Below are 23,790 nucleotides of genomic sequence, written 5' to 3' on the forward strand. Positions count from 1 at the left end.
ACCCAAATGAATTTTACCTCCTTTTCTTCTCACTAATAGAGCTTTCATTTGGTGGTATTTTATTGCTGCTGACATTTTTACTTTTTTTGTTATTAATCGAAATTTAACGATTTTTTTTGCAAAAAAATGAAATTTTTTTACTTTCAGCTGTAAAATTTTGCAAAAAAAAACGACATCCATATATAAATTTTTCACTAAATTTATTGTTCTACATGTCTTTGATAAAAAAAAAAATGTTTGGGCAAAAAAAAAAAATGGTTTGGGTAAAAGTTATAGCATTTACAAACTATGGTACAAAAATGTGAATTTCCGCTTTTTGAAGCAGCTCTGACTTTCTGAGCACCTGTCATGTTTCCTGAGGTTCTACAATGCCCAGACAGTAGAAAACCCCCACAAATGACCCCATTTCGGAAAGTAGACACCCTAAGGTATTCGCTGATGGGCATAGTGAGCTCATAGAACTTTTTATTTTTTGTCACAAGTTAGCGGAAAATGATGATTTTTTTTCTTACAAAGTCTCATATTCCACTGACTTGCGACAAAAAATAAAAAATTCTAGGAACTCGCCATGCCCCTCACGGAATACCTTGGGGTGTCTTCTTTCCAAAATGGGGTCACTTGTGGGGTAGTTATACTGCCCTGGAAATTTAGGGGCCCATATGTGTGAGAAGTACTTTGCAATAAAAATCTGTAAAAAATGGCCTGCGAACTCCGAAAGATGCTCTTTGGAATGTGTGCCCCTTTGCCCACCTAGGCTGCAATAAAGTGTCACACATGTGGTATCGCCGTACTCAGGAGAAGTTGGGGAATGTGTTTTGGGGTGTTATTTTACATATACCCATGCTGGGTGAGATAAATATCTTGGCAAAAGACAACTTTTCCAATTTTTTTATACAAAGTTGGCATTTGACCAAGATATTTATCTCACCCAGCATGGGTATATGTAAAATGACACCCCAAAACACATTCCCCAACTTCTCCTGAGTACGGCGATACCACATGTGTGACACTTTTTTGCAGCCTAGATGCGCAAAGCGGCCCAAATTCCTTTTAGGAGGGCATTTTTAGACATTTGGATCCCAGACTTCTTCACACGCTTTAGGGCCCCTAACATGCCAGGGCAGTATAAATACCCCACATGTGACCCCATTTTGAAAAGAAGACACCCCAAGGTATTCCGTGAGGGGCATGGCGAGTTCCTCGAATTTTTTATTTTTTTTTGGCACAAGTTAGCGGAAATTGTTTTTTTTTGTATTTTCTCACAAAGTCTCCCTTTCCGCTAACTTGGGACAAAAATGTAAATCTTTCATGGACTCAATATGCCCCTCACGGAATACCTTGGGGTGTCTTCTTTCCGAAATGGGGTCACATGTGGGGTATTTATACTGCCCTGGCATTTTAGGGGCCCTAAAGCGTGAGAAGAAGTCTGGAATATAAATGTCTAAACAATTTTACGCATTTGGATTCCGTGAGGCGTATGGTGAGTTCATGTGAGATTTTATTTTTTGACACAAGTTAGTGGAATATGAGACTTAGTAAGAAAAAACAAAAACAAACAAAAAATTTCCGCTAACTTGGGCCCAAAAAAATGTCTGAATGGAGCCTTACAGGGAGGTGATCAATGACAGGGGGGTGATCAGGGAGTCTATATGGGGTGATCACCCCCCTGTCATTGATCACCCCTCTGTAAGGCTCCATTCAGACGTCCGTATGATTTTTTACGGATACATGGATCGGATCCGCAAAACGCATACGGACGTCTGAATGGAGCCTTACAGGGGGGGGATCAATGACAGGGGGTGATCAGGGAGTCTATATGGGGTGATCACCCCCCTGTCATTGATCACCCCCCTGTCATTGATCACCCTCCTGTCATTGATCACCCCCCTGTAAGGCTCCATTCAGACATCCGCATGTGTTTTGCGGATCCGATCCATGTATCAGTGGATCCGTAAAAATCATACGGACGTCTGAATGGAGCCTTACAGGGGGGTGATCAATGACAGGGAAGTGATCAGGAAGTCTATATGCGTGATCACCCCCTTGTCATTGATCACCCCCCTGTAAGACTCCATTCAGACGTCCGCATATGTTTTGCGGATCCAATCCATGTATCAGTGAATCCGTAAAAATCATACGGACGTCTGAATGGAGCCTTACAGGGGGGTGATCAATGACAGGGAAGTGATCAGGAAGTCTATATGCGTGATCACCCCCTTGTCATTGATCACCCCCCTGTAAGGCTCCATTCAGACGTCCGCATGTGTTTTGCGGATCCGATCCATGTATCAGTGGATCCGTAAAAATCATACGGACGTCTGAATGGAGCCTTACAGGGGGGTGATCAATGACGGAGGTGATCAGGGAGTCTATATGGGTGATCACCCCCTTGTCATTGATCACCCCCCTGTAAGACTCCATTCAGACGTCCGCATGTGTTTTGCGGATCCGATCTATGTATCAGTGGATCCCTAAAAATCATACGGACGTCTGAATGGAGCCTTACAGGGGGGTGATCAATGACAGGGAAGTGATCAGGAAGTCTATATGCGTGATCACCCCCTTGTCATTGATCACCCCCCTGTAAGGCTCCATTCAGATGTCCGCATGTGTTTTGCGGATCCGATCCATGTATCAGTGGATCCGTTAAAATCATACGGACGTCTGAATGGAGCCTTACAGGGGGGTGATCAATGACGGAGGTGATCAGGGAGTCTATATGGGTGATCACCCCTCTGTCATTGATCACCCCCCTGTAAGGCTCCATTCAGAGGTCCGCATGTGTTTTGCGGATCCGATCCATGTATCAGTGGATCCGTAAAAATCATACGGACGTCTGAATGGAGCCTTACAGGGGGGTGATCAATGACGGAGGTGATCAGGGAGTCTATATGGGTGATCACCCCTCTGTCATTGATCACCCCCCTGTAAGGCTCCATTCAGAGGTCCGCATGTGTTTTGCGGATCCGATCCATGTATCAGTGGATCCGTAAAAATCATACGGACGTCTGAATGGAGCCTTACAGGGGGGTGATCAATGACGGAGGTGATCAGGGAGTCTATATGGGTGATCACCCCTCTGTCATTGATCACCCCCCTGTAAGGCTCCATTCAGAGGTCCGCATGTGTTTTGCGGATCCGATCCATGTATCAGTGGATCCGTAAAAATCATACGGACCTCTGAATGGAGCCTTACAGGGGGGTGATCAATGACAGGGAAGTGATCAGGAAGTCTATATGCGTGATCACCCCCTTGTCATTGATCACCCCCCTGTAAGACTCCATTCAGACGTCCGCATATGTTTTGCGGATCCAATCCATGTATCAGTGGATCCGTAAAAATCATACGGACGTCTGAATGGAGCCTTACAGGGGGGTGATCAATGACAGGGAAGTGATCAGGAAGTCTATATGCGTGATCACCCCCTTGTCATTGATCACCCCCCTGTAAGGCTCCATTCAGACGTCCGCATGTGTTTTGCGGATCCGATCCATGTATCAGTGGATCCGTAAAAATCATACGGACGTCTGAATGGAGCCTTACAGGGGGGTGATCAATGACGGAGGTGATCAGGGAGTCTATATGGGTGATCACCCCCTTGTCATTGATCACCCCCCTGTAAGACTCCATTCAGACGTCCGCATGTGTTTTGCGGATCCGATCCATGTATCAGTGGATCCGTAAAAATCATACGGACGTCTGAATGGAGCCTTACAGGGGGGTGATCAATGACAGGGAAGTGATCAGGAAGTCTATATGCGTGATCACCCCCTTGTCATTGATCACCCCCCTGTAAGGCTCCATTCAGACGTCCGCATGTGTTTTGCGGATCCGATCCATGTATCAGTGGATCCGTAAAAATCATACGGACGTCTGAATGGAGCCTTACAGGGGGGTGATCAATCACGGAGGTGATCAGGGAGTCTATATGGGTGATCACCCCTCTGTCATTGATCACCCCCCTGTAAGGCTCCATTCAGAGGTCCGCATGTGTTTTGTGGATCCGATCCATGTATCAGTGGATCCGTAAAAATCATACGGACGTCTGAATGGAGCCTTACAGGGGGGTGATCAATGACGGAGGTGATCAGGGAGTCTATATGGGTGATCACCCCTCTGTCATTGATCACCCCCCTGTAAGGCTCCATTCAGAGGTCCGCATGTGTTTTGCGGATCCGATCCATGTATCAGTGGATCCGTAAAAATCATACGGACGTCTGAATGGAGCCTTACAGGGGGGTGATCAATGATGGAGGTGATCAGGGAGTCTATATGGGTGATCACCCCTCTGTCATTGATCACCCCCCTGTAAGGCTCCATTCAGAGGTCCGCATGTGTTTTGCGGATCCGATCCATGTATCAGTGGATCCGTAAAAATCATACGGACCTCTGAATGGAGCCTTACAGGGGGGTGATCAATGACAGGGGGGTGATCAGGGAGTCTATATGGGGTGATCAGGGGTGATCAGTGGTTCATAAAGGGTTAATAAGTGACGGGGGGGGTGTAGTGTAGTGTAGTGGTGTTTGGTGCTACTGTACTGAGCTGCCTGAGTCCTCTGGTGGTCGATCCAAACAAAAGGGACCACCAGAGGTCCAGGTAGCAGGTATATTAGACGCTGTTATCAAAACAGCGTCTAATATTCCTGTTAGGGGTTAAAAAAATCACATCTCCAGCCTGCCAGCGAGCGATCGCCGAGATCCACTCGCTTACCTTCCGTTCCTGTGAGCGCGCGCGCCTGTGTGCGCGCGTTCACAGGAAATCTCGGCTATCGCGAGATGACGCACGGATGCATCCAGGAGGAGTAGATCAACCACCTTCCGGACGCATCCGTGCGTTAGGCGGTCCGGAGGTGGTTAAGGTTGTGAAAAGTAAAGTGGTTGCCCATAGCAACCGACCAGACGTGTTACACAGACAATGGCCTCCTGCTCAACCGCCATTGTGTGCGGAGAACCGCATGGCATACGGCGGGGCAGTTACCTAGGAAACCACACAGCGCCACAGAGCCTCACTTCAGCAAATAGCATTTATCAGGTAGAGAAAGTTAATACAAAGCACTTACTAATGTATTGTGATTGTCCATATTGCCTCCTTTGCTGTCTGGATTCATTTTTCTATAACATTATACACTGCTTGTTTCCATGGTTATGACCACCCTGTAATCCATCAGCGATGGTCATGCTTGCACACTATAGGAAAAAGCACCCAGGGTCCTAGTCACCAGAGAGGCCGGCACTTTTTCCTATAGTGTGCAAGCACGACCACCACTGCTGGGTTGCAAGGTGGTCGTACCCTTGAAAATAAGCAGTATATGATGTGATGGAAAAATGAATCCGGGCAGCAAAGGAGGCAATATGGACAATCACAATACATTAGTAAGTGCCTTGTATTAAAGGGGTTATCCAACCCCTAAAATGCCTCCCCATATGCCTGGGCCTGACAGAGGTTATACTTACCTGGCTCCCCGACACCCTCATTGCTTCTGACAGCTGCCGCTGCATCTCCCCTCCCTGAGAATGAAAACGTCAGGCATCGGAGAGGGGGGCAGCCGATAGCAGGCCGCGACGGGACCGAGCTTCCCTAGCATCATGGGGCCCAGGCGTATGGGGAAGGATTTTAGAGGTTGGATAACCCCTTTAACTTTCTCTACATGTTAAATGCCATTTGCTGAAATGAGACAACCCCTTTAATTAGCATCTAAGAGGGGTCAGACCTTAGGCTTCATCCACATGGCAGTATCCATATTTCAGTCTGCAAATAACAGATCCACAAAACACGGATAGCTTCTGCGGGAACTCGCTCTGGTAGACAGGATTAGAGGACACAGTATAGAGGCAACAAGTTATTTGGATCAAATAGTTCTGTGTTTCATTCACACTTTAGGCAAGTGACAAAAAAAACTGTCATTCAAACAAAAAGTCACCTTGCAGCGTTGGTAATTCTGCCTCGAAGAGTCCTTGCTGATAGCAGCACCAACCTGTTTTCACGCCAAACAGGTAGCAAGGCTTCCTTCCAACACAGAGACGTGGATTCTGAGCCCAGCTGCCTATTTAAGGACAGCCAGGTGCTGCCAAAACCCGGACCAGTATTTAAAATCCGGTCCGGTATTTGACATCATCTGGCTGTAAATCAGCCCAGCAGCACATGCTGGGAGGAAAATACCTGCTTTCCCAAACCAAACCTCTCACTGTGTCACATACCCCAGCTCCCTTTGTTCAACCCTGAGGGTGTGAACACACGCCAGACAGGGCATCCGCGTTTCCCTGTAACCGGCCTGCCCTGTGTTCCACCGAAAATTAAAAGTTTTGTAGGGAGAGAAACCATTGCGTTACCCGGGCATTTCTGTCCTTGGCCTGGCTCATCCACTTGAGAGGGTCACCAGGCAGAATTTTCTCCTCAATAAATAGCGGAGAGATTCTAGTGCCCACTTGATAGCAAGGCACTCTCTCTCCACTATACTATACCGGATCTCGGCTGGGATGAGCTTAAGGCTGAGGAAGACAACGGGATGCTCCTCCCTGTTGACTTCCTGAGACAGTACAGCACCGTGGCCTACTTCGGAGGCATCGGTCTGTACTATAAACTCCCTTTTGAAGTCGGGCGTCACTAAAACCGGGGACCCGCACAGGGCCAACTTCAAAGCGGAGAAAGCCTCCTCCGCCCGATCAGCCCAGCGAACCATCATTGACTTGTGTCCCTTCAAGAGTTTTGTCAAGGGCGCGACTAGAGTAGCAAAGTGGGGAACAAACCTCATGTAATAGCCCACCATTCCCAGGAATGACTTTATTTACCTGGTGGTGAAAGGTCGGGGCCAATTCCGTATCGCCTCTATTTTGTTCACTTGGGGTTTGATGAGTTTGCGCCCAATGACATACCCAAGCTACTTAGTCTCGCACATTTTTGGGGGTTAGCGGTTAGGCCAGCTTTCTGAAGGGAGTCCACTACAGCCTGCACTTTGGGTAGGTGACTTTCCCAGTCGGTACTGTGGATGACAATATCGTCCAGGTTAACCGAAGCGTACTGACGATGTGGACGAAGCACAATGTCCATTAGTCGCTGAAAAGTGGCGGGGGCGCCATACAGACCAAAATAAGACCATATATTGATATAGCCCCTCAGGCGTGACGAAGGCAGTTCTCTCTTTGGCAGCCTCTGTTAAGGGTACCTGGCAGTACCCTTTCGTGAGGTCCAAAACATAAAAATACCAGGCTTGTCTTAACCTCTCGATGAGCTCATCCACACGGGGCATGGGATACGCATTGAATTTGAAAACCTTGTTAAGTTTTCGAAAGTCGTTACAAAACCGCAACGTCCCATCTGGCTTGGATATCAATACTATAGGACTGGCCCACTCACTTTTTGACTCCTCAATGACGTCTAGCTGCACCTCCTCCGATATGGCTTGTCACCGAGCCTCGGGCACCCGGTATGGTTTTAATCAGACTTTTGCCTGAGTCTCAGTGACAATGTCATGCTGGATTATGAAAGTGCGTCCATGGAGGTCCGAGAACACATCCATGTTCCGACTAATGAATTCCCTAGTCTCCTGAGCCTGTTTATAGGAGAGGCTGTCAGCAATTTTTACTGTGGCAGCCGCCTCTCCTGCATCAGACAGAGGGTCCGGTACCTCTTCTCCTAGAAAACCCGGCCGTGGGCTGTCTTCTGTACACGTTTCCCTATCTTTCCACAGTTTGAGTAAATTCACATGGTAAACCTGCTCAGGCTTTCGCCACCTTGGCTGGTGTACCTTGGAGTTTACATCTTCAATTTTCTCGAGTACCTCGTAGTGCCCCTAATACCTAGCCAGGAACTTACTGTCCACGGTCGGCACCAGAACCAAAACCCGATCACCTGGGTTAAAGATCTGGACCCAAGTTTGCCGATTATAGACCCGACTCTGGGCTCGCTGAGCTGCCTCCATGTGCCCCCTAACAAGAGACAATACTGCCTCTATCCGATCTTGCATCTTTGTAACGTACTCAATGACACTTTTTTGTGGAGTGGGTTGTTTTTCCCCCGCCTCTTTGGCCACGTCCAAGAGACTGCGAGGGTGTCTGCCATATAGCAGTTCGAAGAGCAAGAACCCAGTAGAGGCCTGGGGTACCTCACGCACTGCGAACATGAAATAGGGCAGAAGAAGGTCCCAGTCCTTCCCATCTTTAGACACTACCTTTTTCAACATATTTTATAATGTTTCGTTAAACCGTTCTACCAGACCATCCGTTTGCGGATTGTAAACGGACGTCCGTAGTTGTTTTATGGGCATCAACTTACAGAGTTCCCACATCACCTTGGACATAAAAGGGGTCCCTTGGTCAGTCAGAACCTCTTTAGGTAGTCCTATTCGGGGAAAACATCTCCATTAACTCCTTAGCTATGAGTTTGGCCGAGGTATGTCGCAGTGGCACCGCCTCCGGGTACGGGTGGTGTAGTCTAGAACGACTAAGATGTGTTGATGCCCTCTGGCGGACTTCGGTACTGGGCCTATGAGGTCCATAGCTATTCGGTCAAACGGTACTTCCATAATCGGGAGAGGTACTAGGGGACTACGGAAATGTACCTGGGGGCTAGTTATCTGGCAGGTCGGGCAAGACTTACAAAACTCTTCCACTTCTTTGAATATGCTGGGCCAGTAAAACCGCTGTAGAATACGATCCTGAGTTTTCTGCAGCCCCAGGTGACCCAAGAGAACGTGTTGGTGGGCTATATCTAACACAACTGTTCAATAGGCTCACCCTGTAGTTGGTTTACCCGATACAACATAGCCTGATGAACCACAAAATGGGGAAACACTGACTCTGCCCTAGGTTGTTATGGTTCACCATCTACTATTAACACGTTTTCCCACGCGCGGGATAGGTTTGGGTCCCGACGTTGGGCGGTACCAAAATTATCCCCGGAAACATTGAGGTCTGCCAATTCAGGACCCGGCAGCAAGTCCTCCACGTCTCCCATCATCACACTTAGCGGGGTTGTCTCCCCCTCTTCCACCTAAGTGGCAGTCACCCCTACCGCTGGCTCTTCGGTCTCAGGTTCCCAGGGTCTGCTCTCCCCCCTGAGGCGGGCCACTCTACTATGTTTACCCCTGTTTCATGGGTATCAGTCACTTTCATAGCAGGCCACAGTGACGGGAAGTCTCTCCCTATTATGAGTTCATAATGTAGATTTGTGGCGACACCTTGTGGGTCCATCTACCGGCCACCGTGGTTAGAGACACCAGCGCGGTGGGGTAGTCTTTTAGGTCTCCGTGGATGCACATCACCCCGACATTCTGGCCAGTATACTCCACTGACCATACCAGGGAAGCACTTACTAGGGTCAGCAGAGCGTCCGCCGGAGTGTCTCCCACTTCCACCTGGCACAAGTGATCTAGAGACTATTGGGGTACCTGTTGCACACAGTCTCCTGGCATATAGCGACTGACGTTAGCCATAGTTAGTGTCCATGGTCTCAACCCGATGGGGACAGTCAGCCCTTACATGGCCAGGCTCCTGACACCGCCAGCAGACTATCGGAGCCAGGTCCGCCGTGGGTACATCCTGGGCGTGTTTTATCGGCTCAAATCTCCGGGCCTGGGGTGGAGATTTCCGGGGTTTGCCGACCCCCCCCCCCCCCCCCTCCCGACAGAACCCTCCTTTAGATTCCTGGTAGCTTCATAGCGTTCCACCAGGTCCACCATCTCAAGGGCATTGCTAGAAGACACCTGACTGATCCAGTGCTGGAGAGGGTATGGTAAAGCCCTCCAGAACATATCGGCTAATAGTCTATCCAGCATAGCCGGGGGACTCAGCACATCAGGCTGAAGCCACTTTTGCAAGAGGTGGAGTAAGTCATTATACTGGGTCCTCGCAGGATCAGCCGGCTTAAACCCCCACTGATGTACCCGCTGGGCCCAGACCAACACATTCACCCCCAGTCTTTGAAAATCTCACCCTTTACTTTTTGGTAGTCGGCCGCTTGATCGTCCGGCAAGTCGAAATACACTCGCTGGGAATCTGATGCCAGGAATGGAGCGACAACCTCAGCCTACTGGTCACGGGTAAGCTTTTCCCTGATGGACAGTTTCTCATACATCGCCAGGTAGGTTTCAATGTCGGCTGCAGGGGTCATCTTAGGAATCGCGGCACGGACTGCTTTCCGGGCATCGTGGACGTTCAGGGTTGCTCCTGCTGTCTGCAACGCCATCACGTGTTGTAGCAGCAACTGGTTAGTCTCCTGCTGCTGCTTATTAGCCTTGCATTGCTGCAGGTTTGTCTCTCACTGCTGCAGATTAGCTTCCATGAGAGCCTTCACAACGACCTCCATTTTGTCTTGGGGCATTGGTTGTAATACAGCTGGTTTGATGTACGACATACAACCGTGCCTGAAAAATGCAGAAACCAAAAATATCGGCGGTCACACCAGCCTCACTGCTCTTGCCCCCATCCTCCACCAATTGTGGGGACTCGCTCTAGTAGACAGGATTTAGCGAACGCAGTATAGAGGCAACAACAAGTTCTTTGGATCAAACAGTTCAGTGTTTTATTCACACTTTAAGCAAGTATTAAAACAAGCAGTCATATTCAAACAAAAAGTCACCTTGCGGTGTAATTCACACCATGCAGCAATTCTGCCTCAAAGAGTCCTTCCTGATATAAGCACCAACCTGTTTTCACGCCAAACAGGTAGCAAGCCTTTCTCCAGACACAAGGCTCCCAGATCCCAACACAGAGACATGGCTTCTGAGCCCAGCTGCCTATTTAAGGACAGCCAGGTGCTGCCACAACCCGGACTGACATTTAAAATCCGGTCCGGTATTTGACATCACCTGGCAGTAAATCAGCCCAGCAGCACATGCTAGGAGGAAAATACCTGTTTCCCAAGACCAAACCTCTCAATGTGTCATACTTTCTATCCACACCACATTTTTCTCACTTCCACTCGCAATGCAGACCAGAATAGGACATGTTCTATCATTTGAAGAATGGCCACAAGGATCTGCAAAGAAATACAGACATGAGCATGGCCCCATAGAAATGAATGGGCTAGTGTGCTATGCGCAAAAAATGGGCATAGCACGCAGATGGAAAATACGGTCAGGTGCATGAGGACTAAGTCAGACAACATGTTAAAGGGGTTGTGCTGTGCAAAGATAATGATGACCTATCCTCAGGATAGGTCATCAATATCAGATTGGTGGGAGCCTGACTGCCGGCACCCCCTAGCAAGTAAGCTGTTTGAAGGGGTTGCGTCATTCATGCGAGCGCTGCTTCTACATTAAATTTACCTGAGCGTTGTTTCGATTGTAGATGGGGAAAAAACCTTTAATGGGGCTTTTAGTATCTGATTGGTGGGTGTCTGACACCCAAGACCCCCACCCATCAGCTGTTTGAGAAGCCAGCAGCGCTTGCAGTAGCGCTGCGTCCTTCTCCAGCCTTTCCTAGGCTAGTGGCAACACATTCATTGGTCACGTGGCATAGAAGTGAATGGAGCTGAGCTGTAATACCAAGTACAACCACTATGCAAAAGCAAGACGGAAAAAAACTTCAAAATGGCCGATTTTTTTGGTCGTTTAATTTCCCACAAAAAATTAGTGATCAGAAAGTCGTACACACCCGAGAATGGTATAAATGAAAAGTACAGATCGTCCCACAAAAAATGAACCCTCACACAGCTCCGCACACATAATTACAAAAACGTTATAAGGGTCAGAGTATGCTGCTAAAAAATTAAACCAGATTTCCCCCCCCTCGCCTATGACAGCACCCATGGATAGCATCCGCCCCTTTCCTCAGGACAGGAAACAGGAAGCACAGCCTTTTTAAAAGGGAAGTACAACCCCCATCATGCCTGTTCTGTTTCCTGTCCTAAGGGACAGGGTGGATGCACAGCACGAGAAGATGGAGCTGCGGGAGCCCCTGGTGTTCACCCGTAAGAGGAGGGCCTACCCGAGCGGCGTAAGCCTTCCTTGGAAGCCGCTGCTGGAGCCTGGATCCCTGGACTCCCCCTCGTTCCGGTCACTCCCCCGTCGGGGCTGCCTTAGTGTCCCCTGCACGGCGAACCTCTGCGGCTGTGCCGTATGTTCGGTTGCTGTCCGACGTTCGCGCGGGAGCGCAACGCCGTCACTTCCGGGTAAGGAGGTCGGCGCTGATGTCATTAGTGCCGGATCCTTGGCTTCCGGGTTCAAGCAGTGGGAGGGGGCGTGCCTTAGGCCGGAAGGGGAGGGTGCCGGTACGCGCCCGGCAAGTTCAAATCCAGCCAGCTCTCACTGCAGGCTGGTGTTTTGGCCTGCAGTGATCTCCATAGAAGAAAGCCTGAGGCAGAAAATGGAGCCCACACAGCGCGCAGAACCCACTGAAACCACCAACGAATCTTCGGTACCGGTGGGGGTAAGAGGGGTGAATGCCCTGCTTTTTTTCACTTATTACATTATCCTGATGGGAGTCTTCTTATTCTGTGTGTCTAGACTTCCAAAGAGAGAAGAGTGTCAAGATCCAAGGAGCGGGGCTGCGCTATTTGTAAAAGAAAGCTACCGTCCGGTTGGGGTAAACCTGCCTGCCAGACCTGCGTGGGCAAATTATTGGAGGATGAGGCCCCTTCTCTCTTATCAAGCCTAAAACAAATTATCAAGGACGAGGTCAAAGAATCAGTGAAGGAGTCCTTGAGTAATCTGCTTGAAGATCGCCCTAGCACTTCTGCTGCTTTCTCTATTCCTCCTTCAAGTGATCAGGAGTTGTTATCGGGGTTAGAGGAGGGAGAACTACCGTCCTCGGATCACTCCCAAGATGAGCAATTGGCAGGGAGACCTTTGTTCCTATCAGAGAACATTAATTCCCTAGTCAGGATCGTCAGGGCGACCATGGGACTCGATGATCAGTCAGAACCCCAGTCTATGAGAGATACTATGTTTGAGGGCCTGGGTCCTAGGAGGTTGAAGTGTTTTGACGTTCACGAGAATATAACTTCTGTAATTAAGAATGAATGGAGTAGGTCGGATAGAAAGTTTTTCGTGCCATCTGCCCTAAAGTGGAAGTATCCCTTTGAAGATAAGGCCTCAGCTGATTGGGATAGAGCTCAGAAACTAGATGCCCCGATAGCAAAGATCTCTAAAAAGGCAGCCCTCCCGTTTGAAGACTCGGGAACACTTAAAGATCCGATGGACAGAAGAACTGGGAAGCGACGGCTGGCTCGTTCAGGCCCGCTATAGCCGCCACCTCAGTGGCCAGATCTTTAAAAGTCTGGATGAACGAATTGGAAGAGCAGATAAAGAAGGGAGCACCTGTAGAACAGTTGCTTGCCTCATTTCCAACCCTTTATAGTGCCATTGATTTCCTAGCAGATGCCTCAGTAGATTCTCTGAAGCTATCAGCAAGAGCCGCCGCTCTTTCAAATTCCGCCCGGAGGGCCATTTGGCTTAAGGATAGGAAAGGAGATGCGGGTTCAAAAGTGAAATTGTGTTCTATTCCCTGTCAGGGTGAATTCCTCTTTGGGCCAACGTTAGACGATTTGCTGGAGAAAGCTTCTGACAGAAAAAAGGGGTTCCCCTCTATACATCAGCAGCCTCCTAAGAAACCTTTTCGCTCTCAGACAACCAGATTCAACTTTAAGAGAAGAGAAACTCCCAGACAATCTGGTAATGCGGCCAGAAGAAACAATGGATTTCTTTTTTCAGGTGGAGAGGCCTCAAAAAAGCCTCAGCATTGACGCCAGATCCCCGGTTGGAGGTCGGCTCTACCTCTTCGCAGAGCAATGGCGGAAGATCTCGAACAGCCCCTGGATTCTTTCAATTATTTCAGAAGGCTATTGCTTAAACTTACTGAGAACTCCTCCAGAAAGGTTTGTCTTGACGGACTATCGCTCCAGCCCAGAGAAACTCGAGGCGTTACGTCTGGGGATTTCGGATTTGCTGAAGAAAAAGCTCCTGCAGGAGGTTCCAGCTCAAGAGAGGGGGACGGGCTATTACTCAACGCTTTTCCTTGTAAAGAAGCCAAACGGCACCTTCCGTACTATAATAAACCTGAAACTGCTAAACAAATACCTGGTGTACGAGAAATTTCGTATTGGAGACTATCAGTTCTATAATTCCAAATCTATCCCCAGGCTGCTACATGGCAACCCTGGATCTCAGGGACGCTTATTACCATGTACCAATCCATCCCAGTCACCAGAGGTACCTAAGAGTAGCCGTTCAGTTCCCGGACAGACTCCTACATGTACAATTTCAGGCCCTGCCGTTTGGGTTGTCTCAGGCACCCAGGCTTTTCACAAAGATTATAGCAGAGATGATGGCTCATCTGAGGGAGAGGGATCTGATTGTCATTCCCTATCTAGATGATTTTCTCCTTCTCTCTCAGGAACCAGACCAGTTAATTGATCTGATTTCCTGGTTCAGGGAGGTGCTAGTGAAGCTGGGTTGGGAAATAAATCTCCAAAAATCCAGTCTTGTGCCAAGCCAGATATGCACCTTTCTGGGGCTACTCCTGGACTCCCAGAAACAAATGTGTTTTCTCCCACCTCAAAGAGTAAATCTGCTAGTCTCCAGGGTTCAAGACATTATAGCTCGCCACTCCATCTCCCTAAGAGAAGCAATGTCAGTTCTAGGCCTGATGGCGGCCGCAATCCCGGGAGTAGAATGGGCCCACTTCCACTCGAGGTCACTTCAGTTGCAGATCCTGGGGTTTTGGGACAAAGATCCCCAATCCTTGGATTCTCTCTTTCTTCTTTCACCTCAAACGTTAAAAGATCTAGAATGGTGGACGGTGCCTTCCAACCTTCAAAAAGGAGCCCCTTGGTCAAGGAAGGATCCCCTTACTCTGACTACAGATGCAAGTCCTTGGGGTTGGGGAGCTCACACAGATTTTCTACTTCTGCAGGGACAGTGGAATCAGGAGATAGTTTCCAAATCTCACAACTTCAAGGAACTTCGAGCGATCCTCATGGCCTTGAAGAGGAGCCTCCACCTCTTAAAGAGGACCTTTCACTTGTATAAACTATGTGAACTGAGTATGCTGCCATATAGAGCGGCGCCCGGGGATCTCGCTGCACTTACTATTATCCCCGGGCGCCGCTTCGTTCTCCCTTTATAGGCTCCGGTACCTTTGCTCCTTAAGTTATAGTAGGCGGGTCTTCCCTTGTCTTGTGGGCGTCTCCTTCTCCTAGGCTGCAACGCTGGCCAATCGCAGCGCACAGCTCACAGCCTGGGAGAAAAAAACCTCCCAGGCTGTAAGCTGTGCGCTGCGATTGGCCAGCGCTGCAGCCTAGGAGGAGGAGACGCCCACAGGACAAGGGAAGACCCGCCTACTATAACTTAAGGAGCAAAGGTACCGGAGCCTATAACGGGAGAACGGAGCGGCGCCCGGGGATAATAGTAAGTGCAGTGAGATCCCCGGGCGACGCTCTATATGGCAGCATACTCAGTTCACATAGTTTATACAAGTGAAAGGTCCTCTTTAAAAGGCAGAAATATCTTGATCTACTCAGACAACATGACGGCAGTAGCTCATATCAATCGTCAGGGGGGGACCAGATCCCCAGACTTAATGTCTCTGACCAAAGAAATTTTCAAGCTAGCAGAAGGTTTCCTTCCATCAATCAGGGCAGTACACTTAAAGGGAACGGAGAATGTAATGGCAGATTTTCTGAGCAGACATTGTGTTCGGCAGGGGGAATGGTCCCTAAACCAACAGATCTTCAACGACATTGCGGCTCTATGGGGTCTCCCGGTGGTAGATCTCTTTGCCACAAGGGAAAACAGAAAAGTGAAAAAATTCTTCTCCCTATCCCCATTAGAGCAGCCCACGGCGGTGGACGCATTGGCCCAATCATGGAGAGTAGGCCTCCTGTACGCCTTCCCTCCTATAAAGCTACTCCCAAGAGTCCTGAAGAAAATTCGGGAGGAGAAGGCCCTAGTAATTACTATAGCCCCCTTTTGGCCCAGGAGGGTCTGGTTTTCCTGGCTAAGGAGGATGTCGGTAGCAGATCCCTGGGTACTTCCTGTTTTCCCGGGGCTACTAGTGCAGGGGCCGATACTTCATCCGCAGTTAGAGAGCCTGCACTTGACAGCTTGGCTGTTGAGAGGCAGATCCTAGAAATGAAGGGTCTTTCTGGGGAGGTAATAAACACCCTTTTGTCTAGTAGAAAGGCTGTTACTTCAAAGATTTATTTAAGGATTTGGAGGGCCTTCCTTAGGTTTGCAAATAAGCCTGTTAATGTCCTAGAACCCCCAGAGTTGCCGCTAGTCCTTAGCTTCCTCCAGGAGGGCTGGAATAAAAAACTTAGACCTAGTACTTTAAAGGTCCATATCTCTGCCTTAAGTGCTCTCTTTGAGTATAAATTAGCAGACCACCCCTGGATTAAAAGATTTGTCATTGCAATTTCTAAACTTGCACCCGTCCAGAAGTCCAGAGTTCCTCCCTGGGATTTAAATCTAGTTTTGTCTGCCTTAACTGGGGATCCCTTTGAGCCCATTGAAGATATCCCAATAAAGATCTTAACCTATAAATTAACCTTTTTGCTAGCCATTACATCAGCTAGAAGAGTGAGCGAGATATCGGCCTTCTCAATCGAGAGACCGTATCTTAGCATTTTAGAAGATAGGGTTATTTTATCTCCTGACCCTGCCTTCCTTCCAAAGGTTTCGTCATCCTTTCACCGATCTCAGGATGTAGTTTTACCTTCCTTCTATCCCTCACCGAAGAATCAGAAGGAAAGGGAATTCCATTGCCTCGATGTTAGAAGGTGTCTAATTCAATACCTTTCTGCCACTCAGGACTGGAGGTCGTCCTCTAAGCTTGTGGTTTCCTTTCAGGGACAGAAGAAGGGCTCCCCTGCTTCCTCGCAATCTATTGCCAGATATATTAAACAGGCCATTTACCTTGCATATTCCTCTAATGGGGTTCCTCCTCCTGCCGGGTTTGGAGCACACTCAACTAGAGCGGTGTCTGCATCCTGGGCAGAAAGAGCTTCTGCTTCTATTGACCAGATTTGCAGAGCTGCTACGTGGAGTTCTTCACATACCTTTTTTAAGCACTATAGACTGCAGCTTCCTTCACAGGCAGGTTTAGGGTTTGGGCGTAAAGTCATCCAAGCAGTTGTCCCACCCTAGATAATCTCGCCTAGATATCCATGGGTGCTGTAATAGGCGAGGGGGGAAATATGGGATTACACTTACCGGTAATCGTTTTTCCTTGAGCCTATGACAGCACCCGCCTAGGACCCTCCCAAAATACAAAAAAATAAAAAAAATAGTATAAATACTCCTTTATTTATGTTCAGATATATATATAAAAAAAAAGAGAAAGAAAAATATATGTGTGTATATATATATATATATATATATATAAATATATACAGATATAAGCATTTGATCTATTATAGATATATTGTGTCCTGTGGTGTAGTCTTTTTTTGTCTCCTTAGTTCTTGGAATAAGACTGGCATGATGGGGGTTGTACTTCCCTTTTAAAGAGGCTGTGCTTCCTGTCCTGAGGAAAGGGGCGGATGCTATCCATGGGTGCTGTCATAGGCTCAAGGAAAAACGATTACCGGTAGGTGTGATCCAATATTTTTTCAAGGTTTTGATTATTTTATCAGAATCAAAACACAAGAAAAACTACACATATAAGGTATGTCCAGATTCATATTGAACTGCAGAATGAAAGTAACTGGTCAATTTTATCGCATATCGAACATCGTAAATAAAAAAAATCCGTAAAACTGTGGCAGCATAGCTTTTTTTTTTTTTTTCAATTCCACCCCATTTGGACATCATATGCAATATTAAATGGTGGCACTAAAAAGTACAACTTGTTCCGCAAAAAAACAATCTTTTATACAGCTATGTGAATGGAAAAATAAAAAGAAATTGTGTCTCTGGGAAGGCAGGGATTGTAAAACGAAAACACAAAATAAAAAAAAAAAACTCTGGAGTAGAAAGGGTTAAGGTAACTTATACAACAGAATTAACCAATATATGTGAATTTGAATTTATAAGTGCAGTGTAAGGAGGGAGGGAGGTCCAGTGTGGTAATACAGGGGGGTATGTGATAGCTAGGCTTGAGCGAATCGGCTTCGGATGAAATTTCGGTCCAATACTGTATGGAGCTACTGCTCCGTACAGTGTTAGAATGTATTGGCTCAGATGAGCCGAAGTTATTACTTCGCGAAGTTTCTCTAGACTTCGCATGATAACTTAAGAAATTGATTTACACTGGTACCTTGGAACCGAATCCGAGTTCGGGAAATGTTTTTTTACAGTATAAATCAATCTATGAAGTTATTGTGTGAAGTCACTCGAGACTTCGCAAAGTAATAACTTCGGCTCATTGGAGCCAATACATTCTATTACTGTACAGAGCACTCGCTCCATACAGTATTGGGCCGAAGTTTTATGCAAATTGACTTCGGATGTTTCATCTGAAGTCGATTCGCTCATCCCTAGTGATAGCCTTGATGGGTATGTCTACTGACTTGTTCTTTAGATTTACAGTATATTTTACTGACTTGGCATGGATAACTGTTGCTAACCTTACTTGTATGAGATGTTTTTGACCACGTGGTCAAAACCATGTTTAAAAACTGCACTCGGTTTTACTGCTTTCACTTCGGTTTTGTGATGGAGTTATTTTTATTACAGTAGCTCTTTTGGACCAGATGGGCTAGCTTTCATTCCTCACATGCATCAGTGAATCTTGGGGGTGCCTGTCTTCAGTTTACTGGTTCTCCTTCCTTGTACCACTTTTTGTACTGTAGGTACCAACCACTGCATACTGAGAACACCCTACAGGACCTATGGTCTTGGAGATGTTCTGACAACTTGGCCCTTGTCAAAGTTGCTAAATTCTTTATGCATACATACATATATCTCTCTCAGAAATCAGAACCGTCTCTGTAGATTGAATTTCTGTCACGTTCCAGGGGCCGGGCGGACCTCCGGAACGTCTCGCGGACATGACAAGGTAACAGATAAGGAACCAACAGAATACTTTATTACACATGTAATAAATGAACAGGAAGTAATGTAGGTTAAGCAATAGTGGTAGCAATCCGGGATGGCCGCTATCTGCAAAGAACCATGCTGGTGCAAACACCAGCGGAAAACACAGACAAAGGACTGGAACCCATCATAACCGCACAGGACACAGCAGAGACAAGACAAACAGGAACCAGCACACAAGCAGATGCCTGGACCCCATGCGGCACGGAAGCATGGCAGTCACAGGCAGAGCTGCACACAGACTAGATGTCCTCCCTCCGGAGAACCCAGGGGCCCTCTCACGAAGGCAGGACATACACAGAACAGGAACAGAAGCAGTAAGCACTGCGAGGCGAGACATGGAATAGACAGGATCAGAAGCAATGGAGCACTGCCAGGCTATACATGAAACAGACAGGGTCAGAAGCAGTAGAGCACTGCCAGGCTATACATGAAACAGACTGGATCAGAAGCAGTAGAGCACTGCCAGGCTATACATGAAAAAGACAGGGTCAGAAGCAGTAGAGCACTGCCAGGCTATACATGAAACAGACAGGATTAGAAGCAGTAGAGCACTGCCAGGCTATACATGAAACAGACAGGGTCAGAAGCAGTAGAGCACTGCCAGGCTATACATGAAACAGACAGGGTCAGAAGCAGTAGAGCACTGCCAGGCTATACATGAAACAGGATCAGAGGCAGTTAGGCACTGCCAGGCTCTACATGAAACAGACAGCATCAGAGGCAATTAGGCACTGCCAGGCTATACATTGAAACAGACAAGACCAGAAGCAGTAGAGCACTGCCAGGCTATATATGAAACAGACAGGATCAGAAGCAGTAGAGCACTGCCAGGCTATACATGAAATAGACAGGATCAGAGGCAGTTAGGCACTGCCAGGCTCTACACGAAACAGACAGGATCAGAAGCAGTAGAGCACTGCCAGGCTATACATGAAACAGACAGGATCAGAGGCAGTTAGGCACTGCCAGGCTCTACATGAAACAGACAGCATCAGAGGCCATTAGACACTGCCAGGCTATACATGAAACAGACAGGGTCAGAAGCAGTAGAGCACTGCCAGGCTATACATGAAACAGACAGGGTCAGAAGCAGTAGAGCACTGCCAGGCTATACATGAAACAGACTGGGTCAGAAGCAGTAGAGCACTGCCAGGCTATACATGAAACAGACAGGGTCAGAAGCAGTATAGCACTGCCAGGCTATACATGAAACAGACTGGGTCAAGACACACAACAGGATCAGAAGATCAGGCAAGACAAGCATACATGGGAACGCCACAGCCAGTACACAAAGTGCATGCAGCCAGCCTGCACAGCAACGGTGACAGGAACCACAGAAATATGGACGTAAGGAGACACAAACAAAGGCAACAGTTTACACACACCACTGCAGCCAGCATGCAGTTCCAATCAACCAGCATACACAGCCTGCAGCCAGTACGCGAGGTAGCCTGCAGCCAGCCTATACGGCCATCAGTTCCCTGCTTCACCATTCCCCTGCTATCAGTGTTTCATCACAAGCAGGAGAGGTGACGCCATTGCACCTGCTGTGCTGAGCCACAGCCAGCACCGAATGGAACAGACATGATCTGATTAGAAACTTTTAAATACATAAAGGGAATCAACAAGGTAAAAGAGGAGAAAATATTTAAAAGAAGAAAAACTGCTACAAGAGGACATAGTTTTAAATTAGAGGAGCAAAGGTTTAAAAGTAATATCAGGAAGTATTACTTTACTGAGAGAGTAGTGGATGCATGGAATAGCCTTCCTGCAGAAGTGGTAGCTGCAAATACAGTGAAGGATTTTAAGCATGCATGGGATAGGCATAAGGCTATCCTTCATACAAGATAGGGCCAGGGGCTATCCATAGTATTCAGTATATTGGGCAGACTAGATGGGCCAAATGGTTCTTATCTGCCGACACATTCTATGTTTCTATGTTAAGGCGATCTCCTTAAGACGGGAACCTAACACTAAATTCTACCTGTTAGGTGCCATGACGGCTACCATACAATTCAGGGAATGTAGGTTGCACATACATGCTAGGCTCTCCTTAATTTTTGTCATCTTTGGTGCCAAAATGGCCTCCATTAAATCCAGGGAATGCAGTTACTAACATGCATGCCGAGCCCACTCCACACCTCTCCTGGTGCCAAATGGCCACCAACGAATGCAATGAGAGTCCACCCTATATCTCTCCTGATGCCAAATGGCTTCCAGTCAGTGAGGGAGAGCAGGCTAAGCTTTATACTCACACTAATTAAAATCAGCCTATGGGGCAGACAGGCTGGTCAGGAGTGCACGACTGAAGTGTCAGCCACACCTCCATTACAAACTGCAAAGAAAAACAAAGGGGGTCAGTCAGCACATCCTAATGTGCAGGTGCACGTTGCTGTGGCTGTAAACACAAAGTAAAAAATACAATGCAACAGCTCTCTGCAAACCAAATAAAGTACAAAAAAGTATTCTAATGCTTCTCTAGGTGTCCACTGTGGCGTGCACCTTGCCGCACAGCGAGAAGGAGTGGCCCATGTTCTCCGCCTCATGAGAGTACTAGGCAGGGATGGCTTTTTGGGAGAAATAATGCCGGCTACGTATTTTCCAGTGAGGCTGAGCACACACCATCAGATTTTACTAAATGGTACAGCAGCGACTGCACCACCAGCAACTTGGCCAGGTGGGAATTAAGTAAAGTTGTTTCCTGGCCACACATTCTGTTATTGATGGCTGACAATGGAGCAGAGGAGGAGGAGTCTGGGCGTGAAAGTGTCACAGGTAATGAGGAGGGGGAAACACCAGATAACACACAGAATGAAATAGACCGGAGTCTAGGCCTCAATGCTAAGGGAGAGGGATGGTGACCTCCAAGGAATCCCTAGACCTCTCCCTGACTCCTGCCGATATGAGTAGACCCTGAAGGTGGAAATACTCATACACCGTAACGTTAGCCCTGGAAAGCCCTAGGAGTGGTGGCAGGGAATGAGACTACTGGTTCCTTCCCAAATGAAGGATCAGTATATCTGGAGTGTGGGAGGAAACCCAGGCAAACGCGGAGAATATATGTGCAGAACCACCTAGGCGTTGCGAGAGTTGCTTAAAGATGAGAGCGTCTCATGTGGATATTGATGTGTCCCTATGTCTGAAGGTGCTTATGGCTCCAAATTAAAAAGGAACACCTCCGTTGGATTTTAAGCAGAGCGGTCCGTACCTATAAAGACTAGAAAACAACAAACACAAGCAAACAACAAAATGCAAAACAAAATGCACTTAGCTTAAAAAAGAATGGTGGAGCAGGAGCTCAACCAACTCCAGCAGGAAATATCAATCGCATGGTAAGCAGTATGAGTCAGAACTAAATAGAGCCTCAGTAATGACCACAAGCTGCACCTGATAAGAGGTGTGGTCATTACCAAACAACAACACTGCAAGGAGAAAACAGAGAGACTGTCAGATACCCTCAAGTGCCGCCAGTCTCTCCGATCTTCTCACCTCTGTCATGGGAGGGACCGTGACAGAGAGGCAGAAAGTGAGGACAATGTGAAAGATGCCACACTGTCCATGGATGCAGCCTGGCTGCCACAAGGGGGACCGGGTGAAGAAGAGAACTCCTGTTGTGGTAGCTGTCTGCCACCTTTGTTTGCCCATGGGATGGGGTGCAGGGTTGCCAACCAGAATTTTTCTGTCTTCCGGATGACTTATCCCAAAATCACGGACGACCAACATTTTTACGGACAAATTGGAAAACCTCAATGGATGATAAATATTAAGTAATACATGTCTATAGCTCAATATACTGATAAGAACTCATTACCAGCATTTACTGTGAGCTGTAAAATGATTATAATTACCACCAAAATAATGTAGTCAAATACCACCAGCCTCAAAAAAAAATCACAGACACATCTGTCTAAATTTCTGGACGATTGGCAACCCTGATGGGGTGATGCTGTTTCAGGTGCTTCCATAGAGCTGTGGTGTTTATGTTTGGCTTCCCACGGCTTATTTTATTCTTGCAGAGCTTGCACAGGGCAATGCTTCTGTATTCCGGTTGCATGAAGAAAAACTGCCATACCGGATACTTACACAGAACTAGAGGCAGCCGAGCTTGGCTTAGCAGCTCTGGTACGATTTGGGCCTAATTTACCCACAGTGTCAGTGACATCAACAGGTCCCAAAGCAGATATGGCCTTGATAAGGTTCTTTAGGAGATATGTCGCCTCTGCTCTTTATTGCTGCTGCCGCCACCGCCCTCCTCCTCTGATGTTGCCTCTGCAGTGTCCAGGTACGGGTGGATAATATTCTGTTGTGACGCCAATTGCAGCGTGCGCAGGGTACTATCCCAGGGCCCTTCCAAGGTGTTATAACGCACGTCCCAGGTTAGGAATGCGAGAGTGGGGTAATGGCCTATAATGTGTTGTGGTAGTTCTGTCACGGTGACTCCTACCTGGGTAGGGCCGGACTCCTGGCTCACTTGCAATTAATTTGAGTGTAGTAATAGTAGGATTAATAGAGGAATTTTGCCGAATAAATAATGTCCAGACCTTTAGATGAAGTTCAAACGTTGCTTTACTTGAAGTAACTTGCATCCAAACAGTATACAGCTTTGGTCTCTTGGTCCCAGCAGGTTTTGGCAATGATTGGCAGGAATGAGTGCTTCTGCTTTAAATGTGGAGCTTGCAGGATAAATGTCTGCTTGGTAGCTCTGTTCTCTGTGGCATGATTAGCTTCTGCACTTATCTGTAACTTCTGCTGTGTGGGGGCAGACTAGCTGAGGAGGAATAGGCTTCTCCCAGGACTCTGGACTTATCTCAGAGA

This window comes from Bufo gargarizans, chromosome 9 (genome assembly GCF_014858855.1).
Source record: "Bufo gargarizans isolate SCDJY-AF-19 chromosome 9, ASM1485885v1, whole genome shotgun sequence".
NCBI classification, from domain to species: Eukaryota; Metazoa; Chordata; class Amphibia; order Anura; family Bufonidae; genus Bufo; species Bufo gargarizans.